Here is a 17,217-nt window from a genome sequence, read left to right as displayed (position 1 = left end):
AGGATGGAATACTGGCAGCCATTAAAAAGCCCATTGGAGAAGAATACTTAAGACGTGGGGGAAATTACCACAATATATTATTAAATGAAAAAGGCTACTTACAAAGTAACACAAACAGTACAATCACAATTTTGTCATATGTGTATCTAGAAGTAAACAAGCAACAGTGTTGAATGAATGTGCGTTACTTTTATAAATGCTTTTTAAGAAGAAACGATCTCAAAGAAGTTACACTAGAAGGGTGCTCCCACAATCAGCTTATAATACAAAGCCATTACATTCAGAATGCAGGAACACAAACAGTAGCTATGATCTGAATGCCAGGAGCTGTAGCTGGTGACTACTAGAAAGGACCTGGCTGTTTGGAAGGGCTGAGGGCAAAGAGATTGGGCACGCCATGCCATTGGCGTGCGGCCAGGGGCAGCATAAGAAAGAAGATTTAGGTCAGCGGCTCTCAACTATAGCTGCATATTAGAAGCGAAAAAAATATCAGTTGCTCAGGCTCCACACTCAGGGACTTTGACTTAATTAAAGTCTAGGATGGAGCTGGTCATCTATAGGTTGTCAAAGCTCTGCAGGTGATTCTAAGAGACATCAGTGGATTCATATTGAACTGAGCCAAGCTACGGTTACCTGAATACAGAGGTCACTGGAGCCTTGCTCCCTGGACTGGGCCCCATATATCAAGAGAGACTCACTCTATGAGCTGGAGAGATGCTGAAATAGAGCAGGCAGCCCCAAGGTACCTGGTTTATGCAGGAAAACGACCCTCAGCCTTGAGGGGCTTTCACAGAAGTGCTCCTTGGAGCTGGGCTGTTTGGGAGTTTTTGCCACAAGGACACTGCTCTCCATTGAGGCTCCTGATGGGGCCCAGGTTACCAGCTGACTCCATAAACTGTAAGTACAGGTGGCTTTACAAACAGGAGAAGGGAAGGAAACAATGATTGAGGGAAATCTATAGGGACCTGACTCTGCAGAAGCCAGAGCTGGTCTAGTGGTATTTTCCTCTTCTGTCCTGCTTTCGGGCAGAAACACACCCTGGTCAAGAGAGCAATGTGTAGACCTTAAAGGCAGTCTGTTCTGGGTGGATGAGGCCTCTCAGAGGGCTCCTGGTTTCCCCCAGGCGCCTTAAGGGAAGAGGAGCAGAGGGAACAAGCTGCTGGAAACAAAAGTTTGTGTTAAATGATAAGATCTCCCCCAGCTTCTTGATACAGGTATAGAGTTACCCAAGGCACCAAAAGAAGGGAAAGAACAGGCTTGGGTCGGTTGCTTTACACACTGGATCCATCCATCCCTGAATAATTAAGAACCAACTACGGCTCTTTTGTGCTCCTTAAAGAGGAGCTCCTGGGGGCCCCCTCAGGACAATGACTAGGGCAGTATGGAGGGAGTTTTGTCTCAGGTGGAACAGTGGGGTTGGCAGATAGGGACAGATCTAAATTGCCACCCCACCATTTCCCTAGAGACATTGACATTGTCTCCCTAGAGACAGAATTACATCAACTCCGGCAGAAGAACAGAGCTGCAGATAATCCAAAATGCTGGATGATCAAACCCTAACAGAGCTTTGCAATGCATTGCGTCTATTTGTACATGGATGTATGTGAGTATATTCACTCTCTCTCTCTCTCTCTCTCTCTCTCACACACACACACACACACACACACACACACCCCTACTGTGCAGCAGATTTAGCTTCCAAATGATGTTTGGCTCAGGCAGAAGCTAAAGGGAGAAAGAATGCACTCTCTGAAGATACTGGCAGTCAGGTGGCTTATCAGCAGTGGGTCTGGAGGGAACTAGAAACTGGTCTTAGACTAAACATTCTCCACAAGTGATCCACAAAAAAGAGATTTTCCTGGAAAATGAAGAAGTGACTGTAATCTCCATTCAAGAGTGCTGACCTCAAGGGCCAGAAAGAGTCTTAGGGTTCATCTGACCATCTCATTTTCACAGATGGGGAATCTAGGTCTGGCAGAAGCTCTCAAGTGGGGCAGACTCCCTCATTTCTAACCCAGCCTCCCCTTTTGGGAATTTAAATCTATCTGCTCCAATTTGATCCTCGGGGGACTGACAAGCAGATGGTCACCAGCCATCCTCCAGTACCATCCCCTCCTATTGCAGAAGAGGCCAGCCAGAGACATTCTTGGTTCAAATGCAAAGCTATTCTGATAATATCGACAAGGCTTCAAATTCAAACGAGTTCCAGGTGCAAGTCTGATTAAGTCATCCTTATTAAGGCAGATCAATGAGGGCAGTGTCATGGCGCAACTCAGCACACACAGCATTGCCTATAAAGCTTTCACTTGCTCAGGAACAGCCCAACCTCCTTATCCTTCTGTTTCAAGTCAGACTGGAGGAGGGTGAACAGCCCAACTGTTGGGAAGTGTGCTCAAGGTCAAACTCTCCCGAGCCTGGTCTTCATTGCAAGGGTTCCTCCTCCCGCTTTCCTCACTGTGCCCAGCAGCAAATTGGATAGGAAACCACCTTCTTTTTTTCCATTTTGAAGCTACCAAGTGTAGTCATTTCTCATTGGTGAGCCCCTGACTAATGTCAGGATTAAAGAGTGCATCCTGCAAGGTTTGGTTTTCATCTCTCATGCTCATTAAAGCAAAACACTACAGCAGAAGGGAGAAAAAGTGGCATGGCAGAGCCATAGAACATTCGGCACCCTGCTTCCCTTCCAGAACCCTACTCCCAGCTGGAATTTGCCTTGCTACTTTCTAGCATTCAAATCCGTTATTAGGGACATTTTTTCAGAAAGAAAATCTTGGGGGAGAATCTTCCATCTGAGACAGAGAATGGCATATGCAAAGATCCCGCTTCAGATTACCCATCATTGAGCCATCTCTTCAGTGAAAGCACCCATCATCAAACCAAAAGGAGAAGGAGGTTCACAACAGTATAGCATTGTGAAATCCAGGTGTTGCCCACACAAGCTGTAAAAGAAGGGCTCAATTTGGTCAATTCAATGAAACTCCATTAGTCAAGCCACTTGCTTTGGCTTCTTTTCATACATTTAAGACCAAGTTAGTTAAGCTTTGTCATAGATTTAGATCAACTTAGTAGTGTCTGAATTCAAATGCAAAGATCTGAATGTGAGGAAAATCCATCCATTAGAGGTAGCTATCTCCAATACACACACACACACACACACCCCAGTCAAAGAAGACAGGCTAGTGATCTAGGTGACTGGATGAGGCAAAGGATGGTCCCAGGACCCAGTGGGGTTCAGACCCTGAAGAATAAGTAACCAGCACTTCCTCCCTATAGTTCTCATTTCCAGATCTTCAGATGCCTGGCTTTGTCTCTGTGCACACCACAGGCACAAGGTAGTTGTTCAGCCCCCCTCAATGAGTGACAATCTGAGGAGCCCAGGGAAGATCTGAGGTGGTGGAACCCTAGCCCTCTCAGCCTTCCCCACAAACCCAGGACTCCAAGTCCTTCAGACACTCCCCATTAGCTGTCAGATTACCCAGTCAAACCCCAAGGGAAAAGAAAACCCTCACAGTAAATTCCATCACAGAAGTTAAGGTAATGCTAGTAATTGTGTTCTCCTAGTCATACCAATTCACCTCCATTCTGATCAGAGACATGCCTTGTTTATCCTCATATCCATATCTTCCAGCACAGTGCCTGGCACACAGTAGGTGCTTAGTAATAAATGGTGAACACAAGAGTTCACTACTATTGTTGGTCTCATCTATCCTGTACTTAGGCAATAACAAAGCTAACACTTGCAGACCTTGGGGAACGCCTGGCAGCTGGGGGTGTGAGTCTCAGCCCTGTATCACTTAAGGTTTCCATGGTCCTTTGCCCTCTGTGCCCATTCTAGCACTTCAGTCCTCAATGAAAGTACTAAATTGGTTGATTATATGCTAGTGATCCGAGTTTCTACCTTGTTGACTTTCTATGGGATATAGGAGGGTTACCAAGATTAAGTATAAGAGTGTCAGGGTACCTAGGTTGTTCAGTTGGTTGAGAATCCAACTCTTGATTTTGGCTCAGGTCATGATCCCAGGGTCGTGGGATCGAGCCCCGTGTTGGGCTCCACACTGAGCATGGAGACTGCTTAAGATATTCTCTCTCTCTCTCTCTCTCTCTCTCTCTCTCTCTCACCCTCTGCCCCTCTCCCTCACTTGTGGGCATGCCCTCTCTCCCTAAAAAAAAAAAAAAAGAGTGTCATGATCAATGCTGAAAATAATTGAATCCACAGCATCTTCCCCCCCAAGTGTACACACTCTACCTACTCATCTTCAGCCTTGTCAGGCTAATCCTCCATAAATGTCTGCCACCCCTGTCCCCCTTGCTGGGGCTCCCCTTCTCTTTTTTAGACCCATACTCAGAGCTCAGGGCTTTCTGGATAACCTTCGGGATCCCTGAATATCTTTTCTCATCTAACCCCTGAATAAGATTTTACTACATTAGGGGAAGCAAAAAAGTCATGGTTGGATTTGCTTCTTCTTCTTTCTTTCTTTCTTTTTTAAAAATTTTTGCAGAGAACAAAGCTGGCTTATACTCACTGAGTTCTTGGGGTGCTGGGGAGGGATAGGGAAGAGACCTGAGTTCCAGTCGTGGCTCTATGTCTGGAGCCTTGCATCAATGGTTGTGAAGTGCTCAGATTTATATAAGACAGATAACTCCGTGACCTCAAGGAACTCATCATCTAGAGAACTCATCATAGTACCCCCAAGGTTCTGGGAGACATGATAACACGTACACACAAAGAGATAATGTTTCTTAGGATCTTAAGTTCTTGATCTGTAAATATAGGGGGTCAGGCTGCTCAAGAGCAGATATTGGTTTTGCTTGGACCATTTTATCTGGCCAGTTTGACTTTGAACATCCAGGTGTCCAGCCATTCTAACTAACTGCCTGATCAGCACATTGCTACCTGCTTGGCTTCTATAGGCATTGGAGTTTGTGACTTCCCTAACATGGACAATCTCTAAGCCATCTTCCAGGTTTGAGCCTCAGTAAGAAGTAACGAACAGAGTGGCTTTCAAACAAGCCAGGGAGGGTACACCAAGACAGAAAAGCGTATGCAATTCCGCCAGTCCCAAAAGGGACGTGGCAATCCACAGAGCCAGGCTGGACCTCTCAGCTTCTTTGCCTTCCTGGTCTGGCTCTAGGAGAAGTGGAAAGGGAGCCCCTTCCTGGCCTTCCCTTCTCTTCTCCCACCCTCCCTTTACAGACAGCTGGTGGGCAGGGGGGCAGAGCCAACAAGCCCAGCTCTCAGTCCCACCTGAGTCCCAGAGCTTTCTTCAAACAGTCTTCTCCTACGCCCTAGGTCACCATTTGGCACCAAGCCCTTGCTGTTTTGTACGGCCTGTGCTTTTCCCCATTATGTTCTCCCTTCCCAAACACACACATACACACACGTGTCTTCTTTAGATCAAATCGGTGAATTTAGCAGCCTCTCTGGGCATGGGCTCAGCCCTGTACACCTTTGTATCTACCCACATGTAGTCTGGTGCATTGCACACAGTAGGCACTTAAAAAGTGTTTGACGTCCAAGTGATAATAATGCTGGCTATTGTCGGGTCTGGAGGACAAAGGCTCTGGCACTGACTCCCTGGAAAGAGAACAGAGTTGGAAGCTCTGCCACCCCCTCCCCAAACTGCTGCTGGCAGCTGTTGAAATCAGGAAAGGAGTTGCCCTCCTGCCCCTACACACACACTCTTTCCTAACCTGGCATCTTCTCCCCGAGCAGGTCTCCCAAAAACAATGCTCACTGTCCTCTGGGTGACCAAGTGGCAAATTCCCTCTCTTTGATATTTTATCGCCCTTCCTCCTCTGTTGGGAGTCTACATTTGGAGCAGGGTACTGGTGGGTTTTCCCAAACTGTTTCTTAAGCAGTCCTCCCTTTCCTAGATGTGAGGTCCAGTTCTCAGGCTCAAGTTCCCCCCTGCTCCTACCTCAAGGTCACCTATCTAGGCTCAGAAAAGGTGAGAGGTCACTTTCAAACGTCAAGAAGAAATGGGGGGGGGGGGACGGCGGCGGGGTAAGTGAGGGGAATGAATGGGAAAAGACAGACTATGAGATGAGGGAGAGTGGGGGTGGGGAGGCCGGAGTCGCAGGCGTGGAGGGCGTGTGAGAGGCGCCGCTGCTTTCAGAGCAGAATGAGGCCGAACTGGGAGGATGGGGAGAATAGGAAGCGGGGTGACTGGTGGAAGCAGACTGGAATCGCTAGGGGCTGAAGGAAAAGGATGGGGGTTGGAGGCACAAAAGGTAGGGTCGCGGTGGGGTCTAGACCCAGGCAAGCCTCCACGCCTCCAACCCCATTCGCGTTTGCTCAGGCACGGGACCGGGAAGGAGCGCGTCCCGAGGGTGGGCAGCCCTCTCCCAGCTCCTGCTCTCATCCCCGCCGCGGAAAGCCTGCAGAGCGTCGCGGGGGTGGGGGCAGAGACCGGCGGCTACCCGTCCCCGTCCGGCTCGGGGCCCACTCCAGCCCGGCGCGGCGGGGCGGGTGGGATGACCCGCGGACTCGGCACAGGGGGCTGGGGAGGAGGCAGGAACCGCGCTTCAGGTGGCTCCTCCTCGTTGTTTAAAGTTTGCGGCAGGCGGAGGAGCCGGCTCTGTGCTCCCACCGCCGCCGGCTCGCGGCTCCGCAAGGCAGGGTCGCCTCAGCCTCGCCTTCTCCCCCGGCGCGTCCTACCGCCACTTCCCTGTCGGCTCCCGCCCCGCGCGGGTCCCGGATCCCCTCTCCTGTCTCCATCCCTCCCGGTGCCCGAGCGCCCCCCGCTCCCTCCCTCCGCGCTGGATCTCCCGCACGACGTGAGCGGAAAGTGAATGAGCAGCCCCAACCACAAAGACGAATTACCATGAGAAAAATAAATCAGGGAATCGCCGTCCGCGTCCCGCGTTCCCGCCGCCGCACCCTTCTCCACCCTCCGAGGCGGGAGCGCGGGGCCCCCGGGCCGCCGCGTCTGGGCCCTGGCGGGGCACAGTTCGGGCTCCGCGGGGCCCTGCCAGGGCAGGGGGTCTGGGAAGAACCGGGTGGGGGCCGGGCAGGCGGGGACGTCCGCGAGCGCGAGATTTCACACTCCGAGCGGGCCACGCGTTCCCACGCGCCTCGCCGCCCGCACTCTCCTTCCCTCCGGTTTACTCGTCGGCCCTCGGCGAGCCTCCATCGCGGCGCCAGTCTCAGCTCCTCTGCCCCGCGCTCTCTCAGCCTTTCATTCGTCCGTCCCCTCCTCCAGGCCCGGGCGGCGGGTCCCCATCACGGCTGCTGCCCAGACGCACCGGCCGCGCGGCCGGACCAGGGCCCCGCGCAGCCGGGACCCGGAGCTGGCGGTCGGCGGGAAAGCGGCAGAGCGGTGGGCGAGGAAGCCCGGGGACCGCCTTCTCCTCCCGCCCGCAGCCTCCCCCACCCGGTTCCAACTTGCTAGCTCCTCCGGGCCCCTACCCCTCTGCCCAGCCGAGTTGCTGAAGTTTTGCAACTTGCAGCCCCAGCCCGCGCAGGGGAAACGCCCGGGGCTCCCGGGACTCACCTCCGGGCTGCGGGCACAGGTGCCCTGCTCTCGGCGGCTCCCGGCTCCCGGCGGCACCGAGCAGCGGAAGCCAACCAGGAAGGCTGGCGGCCCGTCTGGGAATGGGCGGCCGCGCTGGAACGGCCCCCGGCCCTGGGCTCGGCGCTCCCGTGCAGTCCCGACCCGGACCCCGCGCCGCTGCGCTCGGGCTCCTCCAGCAGCCGCTGGACGCGCGGCCGACCCGCCCGGCTCCGTGGAGCTGGGCTCTGGCAGCAGTCCCCGCGCTCCAACTAGCTCCCGACCCGGAGCGCGGGTGAGAACGGGGAGGAGACGGAGGAAGCCGAAGGAGGGGGGGGGGGGGGAGAGGCGGTGGGGGGAGGAGTTGGGAGAGAGCGGAGGGAAGGAGGGAGCGGGAGCGAAAAGGAGGAGGGGGTTGGAGAGGACCTGCCGCGGCCGGCGCTTCACCCGCCAGCCCCGAGGCGCGCGAAGAGCGCGAGGGGGCGCCCTGCATCTCAATGTCCCCAGGCTCGGCCCGACTCCCGCCCCTGGCCTGCCTAGTGTGTGTCACCCAGTGGGTGGACACAAGTCCCGCTCCGCAGCCGGCATTCGGACGACGAGACCCAGGTCCTCCTGAGCCCTTGCTACCTTTTGCCACATCCTGCCTTACTGTCCTCGGTGACCCCATCTCGAACCTGACTTCCTCTAGGGGCGTCAGCCCACCAGAATCCTACCCACCCCAACCCTTGGCGCCTGAGAAAAGTCTCCCTTCCCCCCGGCTCCCAAATTCCCCAGCCCTGTTAGCTAGGGACGATCTTCCTGCCTGTGGATTTAAACGGAGAAGGAATCGCGTACAAAACAGGGGAAATCTGGTATAAATTGCGGTCGAAGACGAGGCTGCTGGGCTGGACTGAAAACCAGAACTGGCTGGATCAGGGTTAACTTTACCAGCTGCACGACCTTGAGGAACCTCTCCATGCCTCAGTTTCCCCAACTGTAAACTAGGGCTGGCAACACCTACCCTCAGAACGATTTGGGGAACAAGTAGGGGCTGTAGTGAGTAAAAATATCCTCAAGGAACACTGGGAGGACATCCAGGAGATTAGCGATCCCGGGAGGCAGAGGAGTGCTCTCGGCTGAGAGAGAAGGGTTACGGCGATCTCACCGATCAAGGCTGAAATGTTTACAAGTTTAAGCATCTAGTGTTTCTGAAGGCAAGAACCGTGGAGGGAGAGACCGGGGGGGGGGGGGGGGGGGGGGGGGGGGGGGCTTCGAATCCTATCTGCCCGGGCTGCAAGAGGGATGGGAAGGGAGCCCTCTGCTGAACAAAAAAAGGTATTTTAAAATTAAAAAGGTGACCTAAGAAAAGAAAAAGAAATAATGAAGGATAAAGACAAAAGACTTGAAAATTAAACCTCGAAAAGAGTAATTTTAAGAGATAACCCACAGAGAACTGTGAAACAAAAATGGGTAAGTCAGAAAAAGGACAACATTAAAAGTCCTCCTGGAGTATGCCAGAAATGGAAGAAGGAGAGTGAATCATTTTATATAACAAAATTCTGGGTAAAGGAAATCCCAGATAAAGCAGAGGAATGGAGACAATAAAAGAACTCCAGAGCTGTGCTTCCCTACACACGCGCGTGCGCACGCGCGCGCGCGCACACACACACACAGCACACACACACACACACACACACACACACACCTGAACCAACATGAGAAGCAATTTGGTCAGGATGATGGGAAAGAGAGAAAGAATCCAAGAAGGGAGTTTATGGACGCTGTAAAAAAAGGGGAACAGTGCACAATCTCAGAAATAAAGACTTTTTAGGGCAACAGAAATGCCAGAACTCATAAGGTACAGAGTGGAGAGGAATTGCAAAACTAAGACACACTCTTGACAAGAGGAGAGATACAAAGAGGAAAAAAGGAAGGAAACATGTGTGTCAGCACATACCAGCACATACCATCTGGTAGCCCTTCCATTTACTTAGGGGTAGAATCAAGTTCAAAGACGGAATTCAGGGCACTGATCCTGACCTTCTATCTGAGACCCTTCCACTGCTGTGAGAGCTTCTTCCTCTCCCCCCAACCCCCATTCTCATTCCCAACAGAATCATGGAGACAGGTTTTTGCCATTGCAAAAATATAAATGTATGCAATATATAGACACCTTTTAATTAATATGGAAACAGGAAAATGTTCGATATACTGTAGGAAAAAAGGGTGAGCAGGAGAGTCTGTCTGTTGGGAGAGTAGACGAAATGCCTTGTGAGCAATTCTGTCTGCATCAGCTCTCTCCTGAAAGGTAAAAACAACCATCTCCATCCTTCATCATATTCTCTCCCCTCCCCCTCTTTCTCCACCGTGTTTGATTGCTTTATCTTTCTGCCTTTCCAACATCACTTCATGCCCCTTCTTGGCTCTCCATCTCCACTTTATGAATGGGTGAATGAATGACAGAGGGCTTGGTGCAGAAAGAGAAGAAAGGAGACCCGAGACCAAAGATTCAGGCCAGGGACTCTTCCTTTCTGGGGGAAGCAGGAGCCAAGAGGCGGAGACGCCCAAGGAGACACAGACAGAGGAGCATAGCTGCTGGGGATGCGGGCTAATTAATCTTAATTGCATCCTACAGTATTGTATTGATTAACAGTGATTACTCAAGAGCTCTCAATAAAAGAGAGCTTCAGAAGTCCAAGCCTCAGGAACGGACAGTTGCTTCACTAGCCTGGCTCACCACATGCATCAGGCATCTCCTGAGTTGGACAAATCCAATCCAGTTAGAATCTCTGACTCATTTACTAGGAACAAAACCTGGAGCATTGACCCCCTCGCTCAGTGTCGCTATCACCTTCCATCATCTTCCTTAAAACTCTGTAATAACCTGTACAATAATTGCTTCTATCAGAAGCAATTCTCTACCTACCGGAAATGTGTTAATTAAGTAGAATGTAAATACAGTAATTAACACAGAATTATCCAAAACAAACATGCTAAAAGAGCAGCGATCATGGTGGGGGGAGGGGGTGAAAAGAAGTTCTTAGAATTCGCTGTTGACCTAGAAATTCCAAACTTATCTTGAACTAAGTTGTCAAGAGGTTAAGAAGGAAGTCCAGATTTTCCTGCTCAAGGATGACAAGGCTGAGCACAACACTGCCTCCTGCCTCCCATCTGAGGGCATTTTTCTGGGAGCTCTGGGTACCTCTGAAAAATGAGAGTGCAGCCCTCCCAGGAAGGCGTGTACATGTGTGTATATGTATGCATACATGCCTGTGCATGGCCCAGGCACAGACACAAATCTGGCCTTGTAGCAAAAGGCATACAAACCACAGTCACACATATATTGATAGCAAAGAGAGAGTTGAAAAGAAGGCACCAATCACTTATGATGCCTGAACAGTTTCCTGGTCCCAGAATCACCTGTTTATTGTGCCTGGGGAGAGAAAAGAAAAAAGAAAATTCCCACCCCAGAAGTCATTGTCTAACTGTGAACCGAAAGCACACTTATGTCAGAGGAACTGAAGTGTCACTAAATGGCAGCTTTGCCATTGTCCTGAGCTAAAGTGAGAGAGAAGACCTTCCTTCCTTCTTTCCTCTCCAAACATTTAAGTGCCATTCACTGTGCTAGGTGGAGAGGTCATAGGAAGAGGAGAAAGTCAGGGTCTCACAGGCATACGGGGCAGGGCGGGGGGCGGGGGCAGACATAATCACTGCAAATCTGAGGATTCTGCTGCAGGACCAAAGCTCCACGGGCACGTGGAGGGCCAGTGACCAGCTCCACTCGGCAGGGCAAGGAAGGGCAAAGGGTCCTTCTAGCTGGGAATGGAGACAGGGCAGGAATTTGCCAGACAGAGAAGCAGGAGGAGGCAGAGTATTCCAGGCAGAGGAAATAGCATGTATGAAAGCACCAGGCGATATAATTAGATTTCTGTTTTGGAAGAATTACTTGGCCCTGGCTAACAGATTCAGAGAGAGCTGAAGCAGTAAATGTGAGCAGGTGCGTCGTGTGTTGGAAAAGAGCACTGCACCAGCAGTTAGGGCTTCCCATTTCTAAGACCAGCTCAGGAGCTGATGACCTGGCTGTCCTTGGCCACCCTCTCAAACTCTCTGACCTCAGTTCCTCATGGGTAAAATGAGAGGGGTTGATCAACCGGTTTCCAAGGTCTTCTTTGTACACACATTCTATGATGCTAACTTTTCCGGCAGACAGTCCTTAAAATTATGTTTCTTCACTAAAGTATGCACTTTGTCCTTTCCACGTGTGTAGCAATTTCAGCTTGCAAAAGTACTTTCCATTCGATACGTTTTGACCTTCATACTCCTGTGAAGGAGATGGCTCCATGACACTGCAGACAGTCTTGTCCAGCTCCGTGGTGGTAAACACCATCTCTGTGATGATGACGTCCAAGTTTGTGTCTGTGGCTCTGACCTCTCTCTTTTGAGACCCAAATGTACAGACCCAACTATCTGCTCCTTTCGTCCACGTGAACATCTAGTAGGTATCTCGAGCTTAACATTCCCGAAATCTAACTTCCAATTTTCTTTCCTAAAACCAGCCCTTCCTTGTGACGTCCCTAATCTAGTAAATAAAAACTGTTCTTTGCATTCCTCAAGGCCAAAATCTTGAAGTCATCTCACGCTCCACATCCAAGCCATCATAAATTCCACGGTCTTGACCTTTGACATATTTTCAGAATCAAACTACTGCTCACCCCCTCCTCCACTAGCACCCCAATTCAAACCACTATCTTCTCTCACCTGGATGTTTGCTCTGCCTGCTTTCACTTCTGCTGCTATAGTCTGTTCTCTGCACAGAAGCCATTCCAAGTCAGATCCCGTCACTCCTCTGCTCAAACACCTTCCACAGCCCTGCAGCTCACCAGAGGAAATGCCACATCCTTAACAAGCCCATAAGACTTTCTGACACCATCTCCTGCCACTCTCCCCTTCTTCACTTCTCTTTCGCCTTACCATCCTCTCCGCCATTTCCCAAACACCCAAGGCTGCCACGTTAGGGCCTTTGCACTTGATGTTCTCCCTGCCTGGAAAGCTCTTTTGACAGATGTTCACATGGGCAGTTTCCTCACTTTCTTCAGTCTTGTTCAAATATCAGTTCATTAGAGGTACATTACTTATCTTTTCAGAAATAACAAACCCTTAGGGGCATGTGGGTGGCTCAGTCGGCTGAGTGTCTGACTCTTGATTCCGGCTCTGGTCATGATCCCAGGGTCATGGGATTGAGCCCCACATTGGACTCTGTGCTGGGCATGGAGCCTGCCTGAGATTCTCTCTCTCTCTCTCTCTCTCTCTCTCTCTCTCTCTCTTTCTCTCTTTCTCCCTTTGCCCCTCTCCCCCACTCTCCCTTTCTCTCTAAAAAAAATAATTAAAAAAATAAAAAAACAGAAACAAAAATAACAAACCCCTTTCACCTTCTATCCTCATTCAACAATGTACATACATGCTTATTTATTGTCTATCTTCCCTGACAAGAATATGAATTCCACAAAAGTGGAGACATTGTCTGCTTTGTTCATTACTATCATCCCAGCCCACAGAATGGTGCTTGGTAAAGAGAAGAGCACAATGACAAGTTAATGATTGTATTAGTATTATCCCTATTTTACAGACAGGGGAACTGAGGCACAATAACACAACTGGGCATTTTCAGAGCTGAGAGTTGAACTTAGGTTTTTCCACATCAAACTGTTCCCTCCACTTGCTTGTTAGTTAACATCTATATTTTCACTTAAAACTTTTTAACAGAAAATGCATAGTAGAGAAAAATGTACTAATTGTTTTCCACTCAATTAGACACATGGGTCCACTGGCCCACACAGTCAAGACAGAGTAGAGTTAGCTCTGAAAGCCCAGACCCTCTGAAGTGTCACTCACCTCACACGCACATCCTCATCCTGGCATCATTTTTGTTTCTTGTGTTATAGTTCTGCTTCTTCTTCTCAATTCCTGAAAAAAATAAATCCCCTTCCAGGCGTTCATCTATTTACCCTCACACATTCTCTCTGGCAACATGCGTAAATGAGTGTGTACATCATGTGCGCACACACAACATACACACAACACACACACCCCATTTTCACGTCTGCTAAATCAGGGGTGTGGTGCGAGAGAAGACAGGCTGATTTTGCAGCTTGCCCTCATACGCAGGGGCAATCACATGTCTCTCCCCGGGCACTTGGGAGCACCTTTCGCCTTCCCCTTTCCTGCTGTCCCAGCAGGCACTATCAGATCTAGGCTGTGGATGAGTCGGGAAGAAGTGAGGGATGGGAGGGGTGCAAAGATCAGAAGGAAGGACAGAGGCACCGCTGGCCCAACAGATGACACCAGGATGCCTGGTAGATGAGCTACAAAGGGACAAGTCAAGTGCTCAGCTAGAAGCCAGCAGGCAGGGGTCACTCTCAGGACACTTGGACTCAAGGAAGAACAAAAAGTGTGGTCACTGTTCTTAAAGACATTTGAAAACGTGAGATCTTTGTCTGTGATTTTCTCCCAAGACGAGCCACAGACGTCCCAAATTGATCAGGACACAGAATGGACATTGGCCAAGGAAACATGAGACAGTGTTCCCAGAGTGGGATCAGAATCCTGCCAAGAAGAGAATCCCAAGTTGTGACCACGAAGAGGCCCAGGTGTGGCACTGAGAGGACCTGAGCAGGGCCAGGCCTCTGGATGGGAGAAAAGGAGGAATCTGAAGAAGAATCTGCTGCCTGAGTGGGGATGGAAAACCATAAATGGTTGAGAGGTTATAGAAAGATTCCTTTGCAGGATGCATGGGTAGTCGGTGGGTTAAATGTCTGACTTTGGATTTTGGCTCAGGTCGTGATCTTCAAGCCCTGCATCAGGCTCTGTGCTGAAAATGCAGAGGCTGACTGGGATTCTTTCTCTCCCCTTTTCCCCTGCTCAAGCTCACACACTCTCTCTCAAAATAAATAAGTAAACATTTAAAAAAAAAAAAAAAAAAAGATTCCTTTGCCCTGACCAAAATGTCTTTCCTTTCCTCTGGTGCTCAGTGACCTCAGAAATCCTCCCTGTTGGGGAACAATAGGTTGGCATAATGCCTTATCCAAACGTTTATTTATTTTTGGGACAGAGAGAGACAGAGCATGAACGGGAGAGGGGCAGAGAGAGAGGGAGACACAGAATCGGAAACAGGCTCCAGGCTCTGAGCCATCAGCCCAGAGCCTGACGCAGGGCTCGAACTCACGGACCGCGAGATCGTGACCTGGCTGAAGTCGGACGCTTAACCGACTGCACCACCCAGGCGCCCCCATAATGCCTTATCTAGATAAGGCAACCCATAAATTAACAGCACTTTTGCAAGGGTAGGGAATAAACAGTCATTCCCTTCATATTATCCACTGAGCACACCACTATACTGGGACTGTACGATACCCCCAGAATCCTAGCCTGAGAAGAATCATTCCATACATTGTTACTCATGGAACACATAGGGGGATATAGTAGGGAGTGATGCCCACCTATGAGCAGGGCCAGATTAGAGAAGCCTTGAATGTCATGGAAGGGGGATTGGATTTAATTCTACAGGCCAGGAGAGGAGAATCATCCGAGGTTTGGAGCAGGAGCCTGATGGGGTGAGATGGGTGGCAGTGGGTGGAAGTGAGAGAAGGAGACCAGTTAGGAGACTGTTATGACAGCCCCTGCAACCCACTGGGCAGAGACGATGAAAAGCATAAAAACCCATGTCCACTTTTGCTGTATGAGGAAGGAATCTAAGGGATGGGAATCCAAAATAGGGAACTGAGAGGGACAGGGGTGAAACAAAAGCAGGAATATGGGTGCCCAGGGAAGTCAGGAGTGAGAGCCAAGTGAATAATAAGGTAAGTCCTGATGAAGAGAACTTTGCCCCCTCTCAGTATGGCTGAGTGTTGGCTCTTACCCAAGTCTGAGAAGTGCAGAGGGGTGGGATGTGCCCTTAACACATCTTGGTGATGCTTCAGGCAGCTCGGATCTCAGACATTGGCTGGAGGCACTGATTCTCAGGGAGAGACAGCAAACTCCTTCATTTCAATTAAATAAGAATCGTTCCCGCGCCCCCCCCCCCCCCCCCCCCCCCCCCGTTATTTGCTCAGTTTTGCACTGAGGCTGGAGAAGACACAGTTAGAGGATGAGCAATACTTACGGGATGATCATGTTATTGGGAATGTGATGTGCATGTGAGAAGTAAATAGCAGGTAAATGCCAGATAGCCTGCTGTAGGCAGTAAACACCAGACAAGCTCAAGAGAGAAGGAGCCCATGGAACTGTGTCCCGGAAGGCTTCCTGAGGGACGGGGAAATTGCCCTGGACCACACAGAAAACGTAGGAGTGGACAGACACAGAAGAGGGAAGAGACACAGTTAGTGGAGTTCTTTGAGACAGTAAAAAAAGTAAATATAAAGGAGGAATGACTATAATCTACTTAGACTAAGTACTTTTGACTAAGTTGTCTAAGAAAGGCTGTTTTATTTCATTTTTTTTTAACGTTTATTTATTTTTGAGACAGAGAGAGACAGAGCATGAACGGGGGAGGGTCAGAGAGAGAGGGAGACACAGAATCTGAAACAGCCTCCAGGCTCTGAGCAGTCAGCACAGAGCCCGACACGGGGCTCGAACTCACATACCGCGAGATCGTGACCTGAGCCGAAGTTGGACGCTTAACCGACTGAGCCACCCAGGCGCCCCTAAGAAAGGCTGTTTTAAAAGGTTAAGTCATCATATGGCTGCAGGAGGGAATGTCTCTTTTCTTAAGATTAGTGAATGGCTTAGATTCCGAAAGCAAAATTAGGAGCAAAATTTGGTTTCTCTAGATGCTGCACTGTTAAAACTCCCTCCTCTTATACTGATGCAATGAATAGATAAACAAAATGTAGTATAGACATACAGCGGGATAATATTCAGCTTGAAAAAGGAGGGATATTTTGACACATGCTACAACATGAGTGAAACTTGTAGACATTATGCTGAGTGAAATAAACCAGACACAGAAGGACAAATATTGTATGATTCCAATCATATGAGGTACCTAGAATAGTAGAGTAGAATGGTGGTTGCCAGGGACTAGGATGGCAGGGAATTGGGGAGTTCGTATTTAATGGGTATAGAGTTTCAGTTTGGGATGATGGAGAAGTTCTAGAGGTGGATGGTGGTGATGGCTGCACAACACTGTGAATGTTCTTAATGCCACTTCACTAGCCACTTAAAAAATCATGAAGATGGTAAATTTTATGTTAAATGTATTTCACCATAATTAAAAAAGGTTAAGGGGTACCTGTGACTCAGTCGGTTAAACATCCAACTCTTGATTTTGCCCCAGGCCATGCTCTCACGGTTCATGAGTTTGAGCCCCAAGTTGGACTTTGTGCTGACAGTGTGAAGCCTGCTTGGGATTCTCTCTTTCCCTCTCTCTCTGACCCTCCTCCACTCATTTTCTCCCCCCACCCTTAAAATAAATACATAAATTTAAAATGGGGGGAAACCAATACATATAGAATGATCCAGTATATATATTAAAGAGGAAATATTTTTTAAGATTTTAGCTTTTTTAAAAAATTTTATTCTTAATTTTTTAAATGTTTATTTTTGAGAGAGAGAGAGAGAGAGAGAGAGCATGAGCAGGGGAGGAGCAGAGAGAGAGGGAGATACAGAATCTGAAGCAGGCTCCAGGCTATGAGCTGTCAAGCACAGAGCCCGACACGGGGCTATAACTCTTGAACTGTGAGAGTATGACCTG

At 49.6% G+C, this 17,217-nt stretch overlaps 1 protein-coding gene across 2 annotated transcripts in view; it reads right to left on the bottom strand.

Moving 5' to 3' along the window:
* SEMA5B (semaphorin 5B) overlaps window positions 1–7,963 on the bottom strand; it is a 118,660-nt gene extending 110,697 nt beyond the window's left edge. For both annotated transcript variants that reach the window (XM_086675241.1, XM_086675242.1), the window contains exon 1: window positions 7,494–7,963. The gene's annotated coding sequence lies outside the window, so the exon portion shown is untranslated. The remainder of the gene's footprint in view (window positions 1–7,493) is intronic.
* Between the last annotated feature and the right edge of the window lie 9,254 nt (window positions 7,964–17,217).

Source organism: Puma concolor, chromosome C2 (genome assembly GCF_028749965.1).
Source record: "Puma concolor isolate L17-30 chromosome C2, mPumCon1.1.hap2, whole genome shotgun sequence".
NCBI lineage: Eukaryota > Metazoa > Chordata > Mammalia > Carnivora > Felidae > Puma > Puma concolor.
Note: the sequence above shows the minus strand (reverse complement) of the source record. Positions and strands in the feature narration are given on the sequence as shown.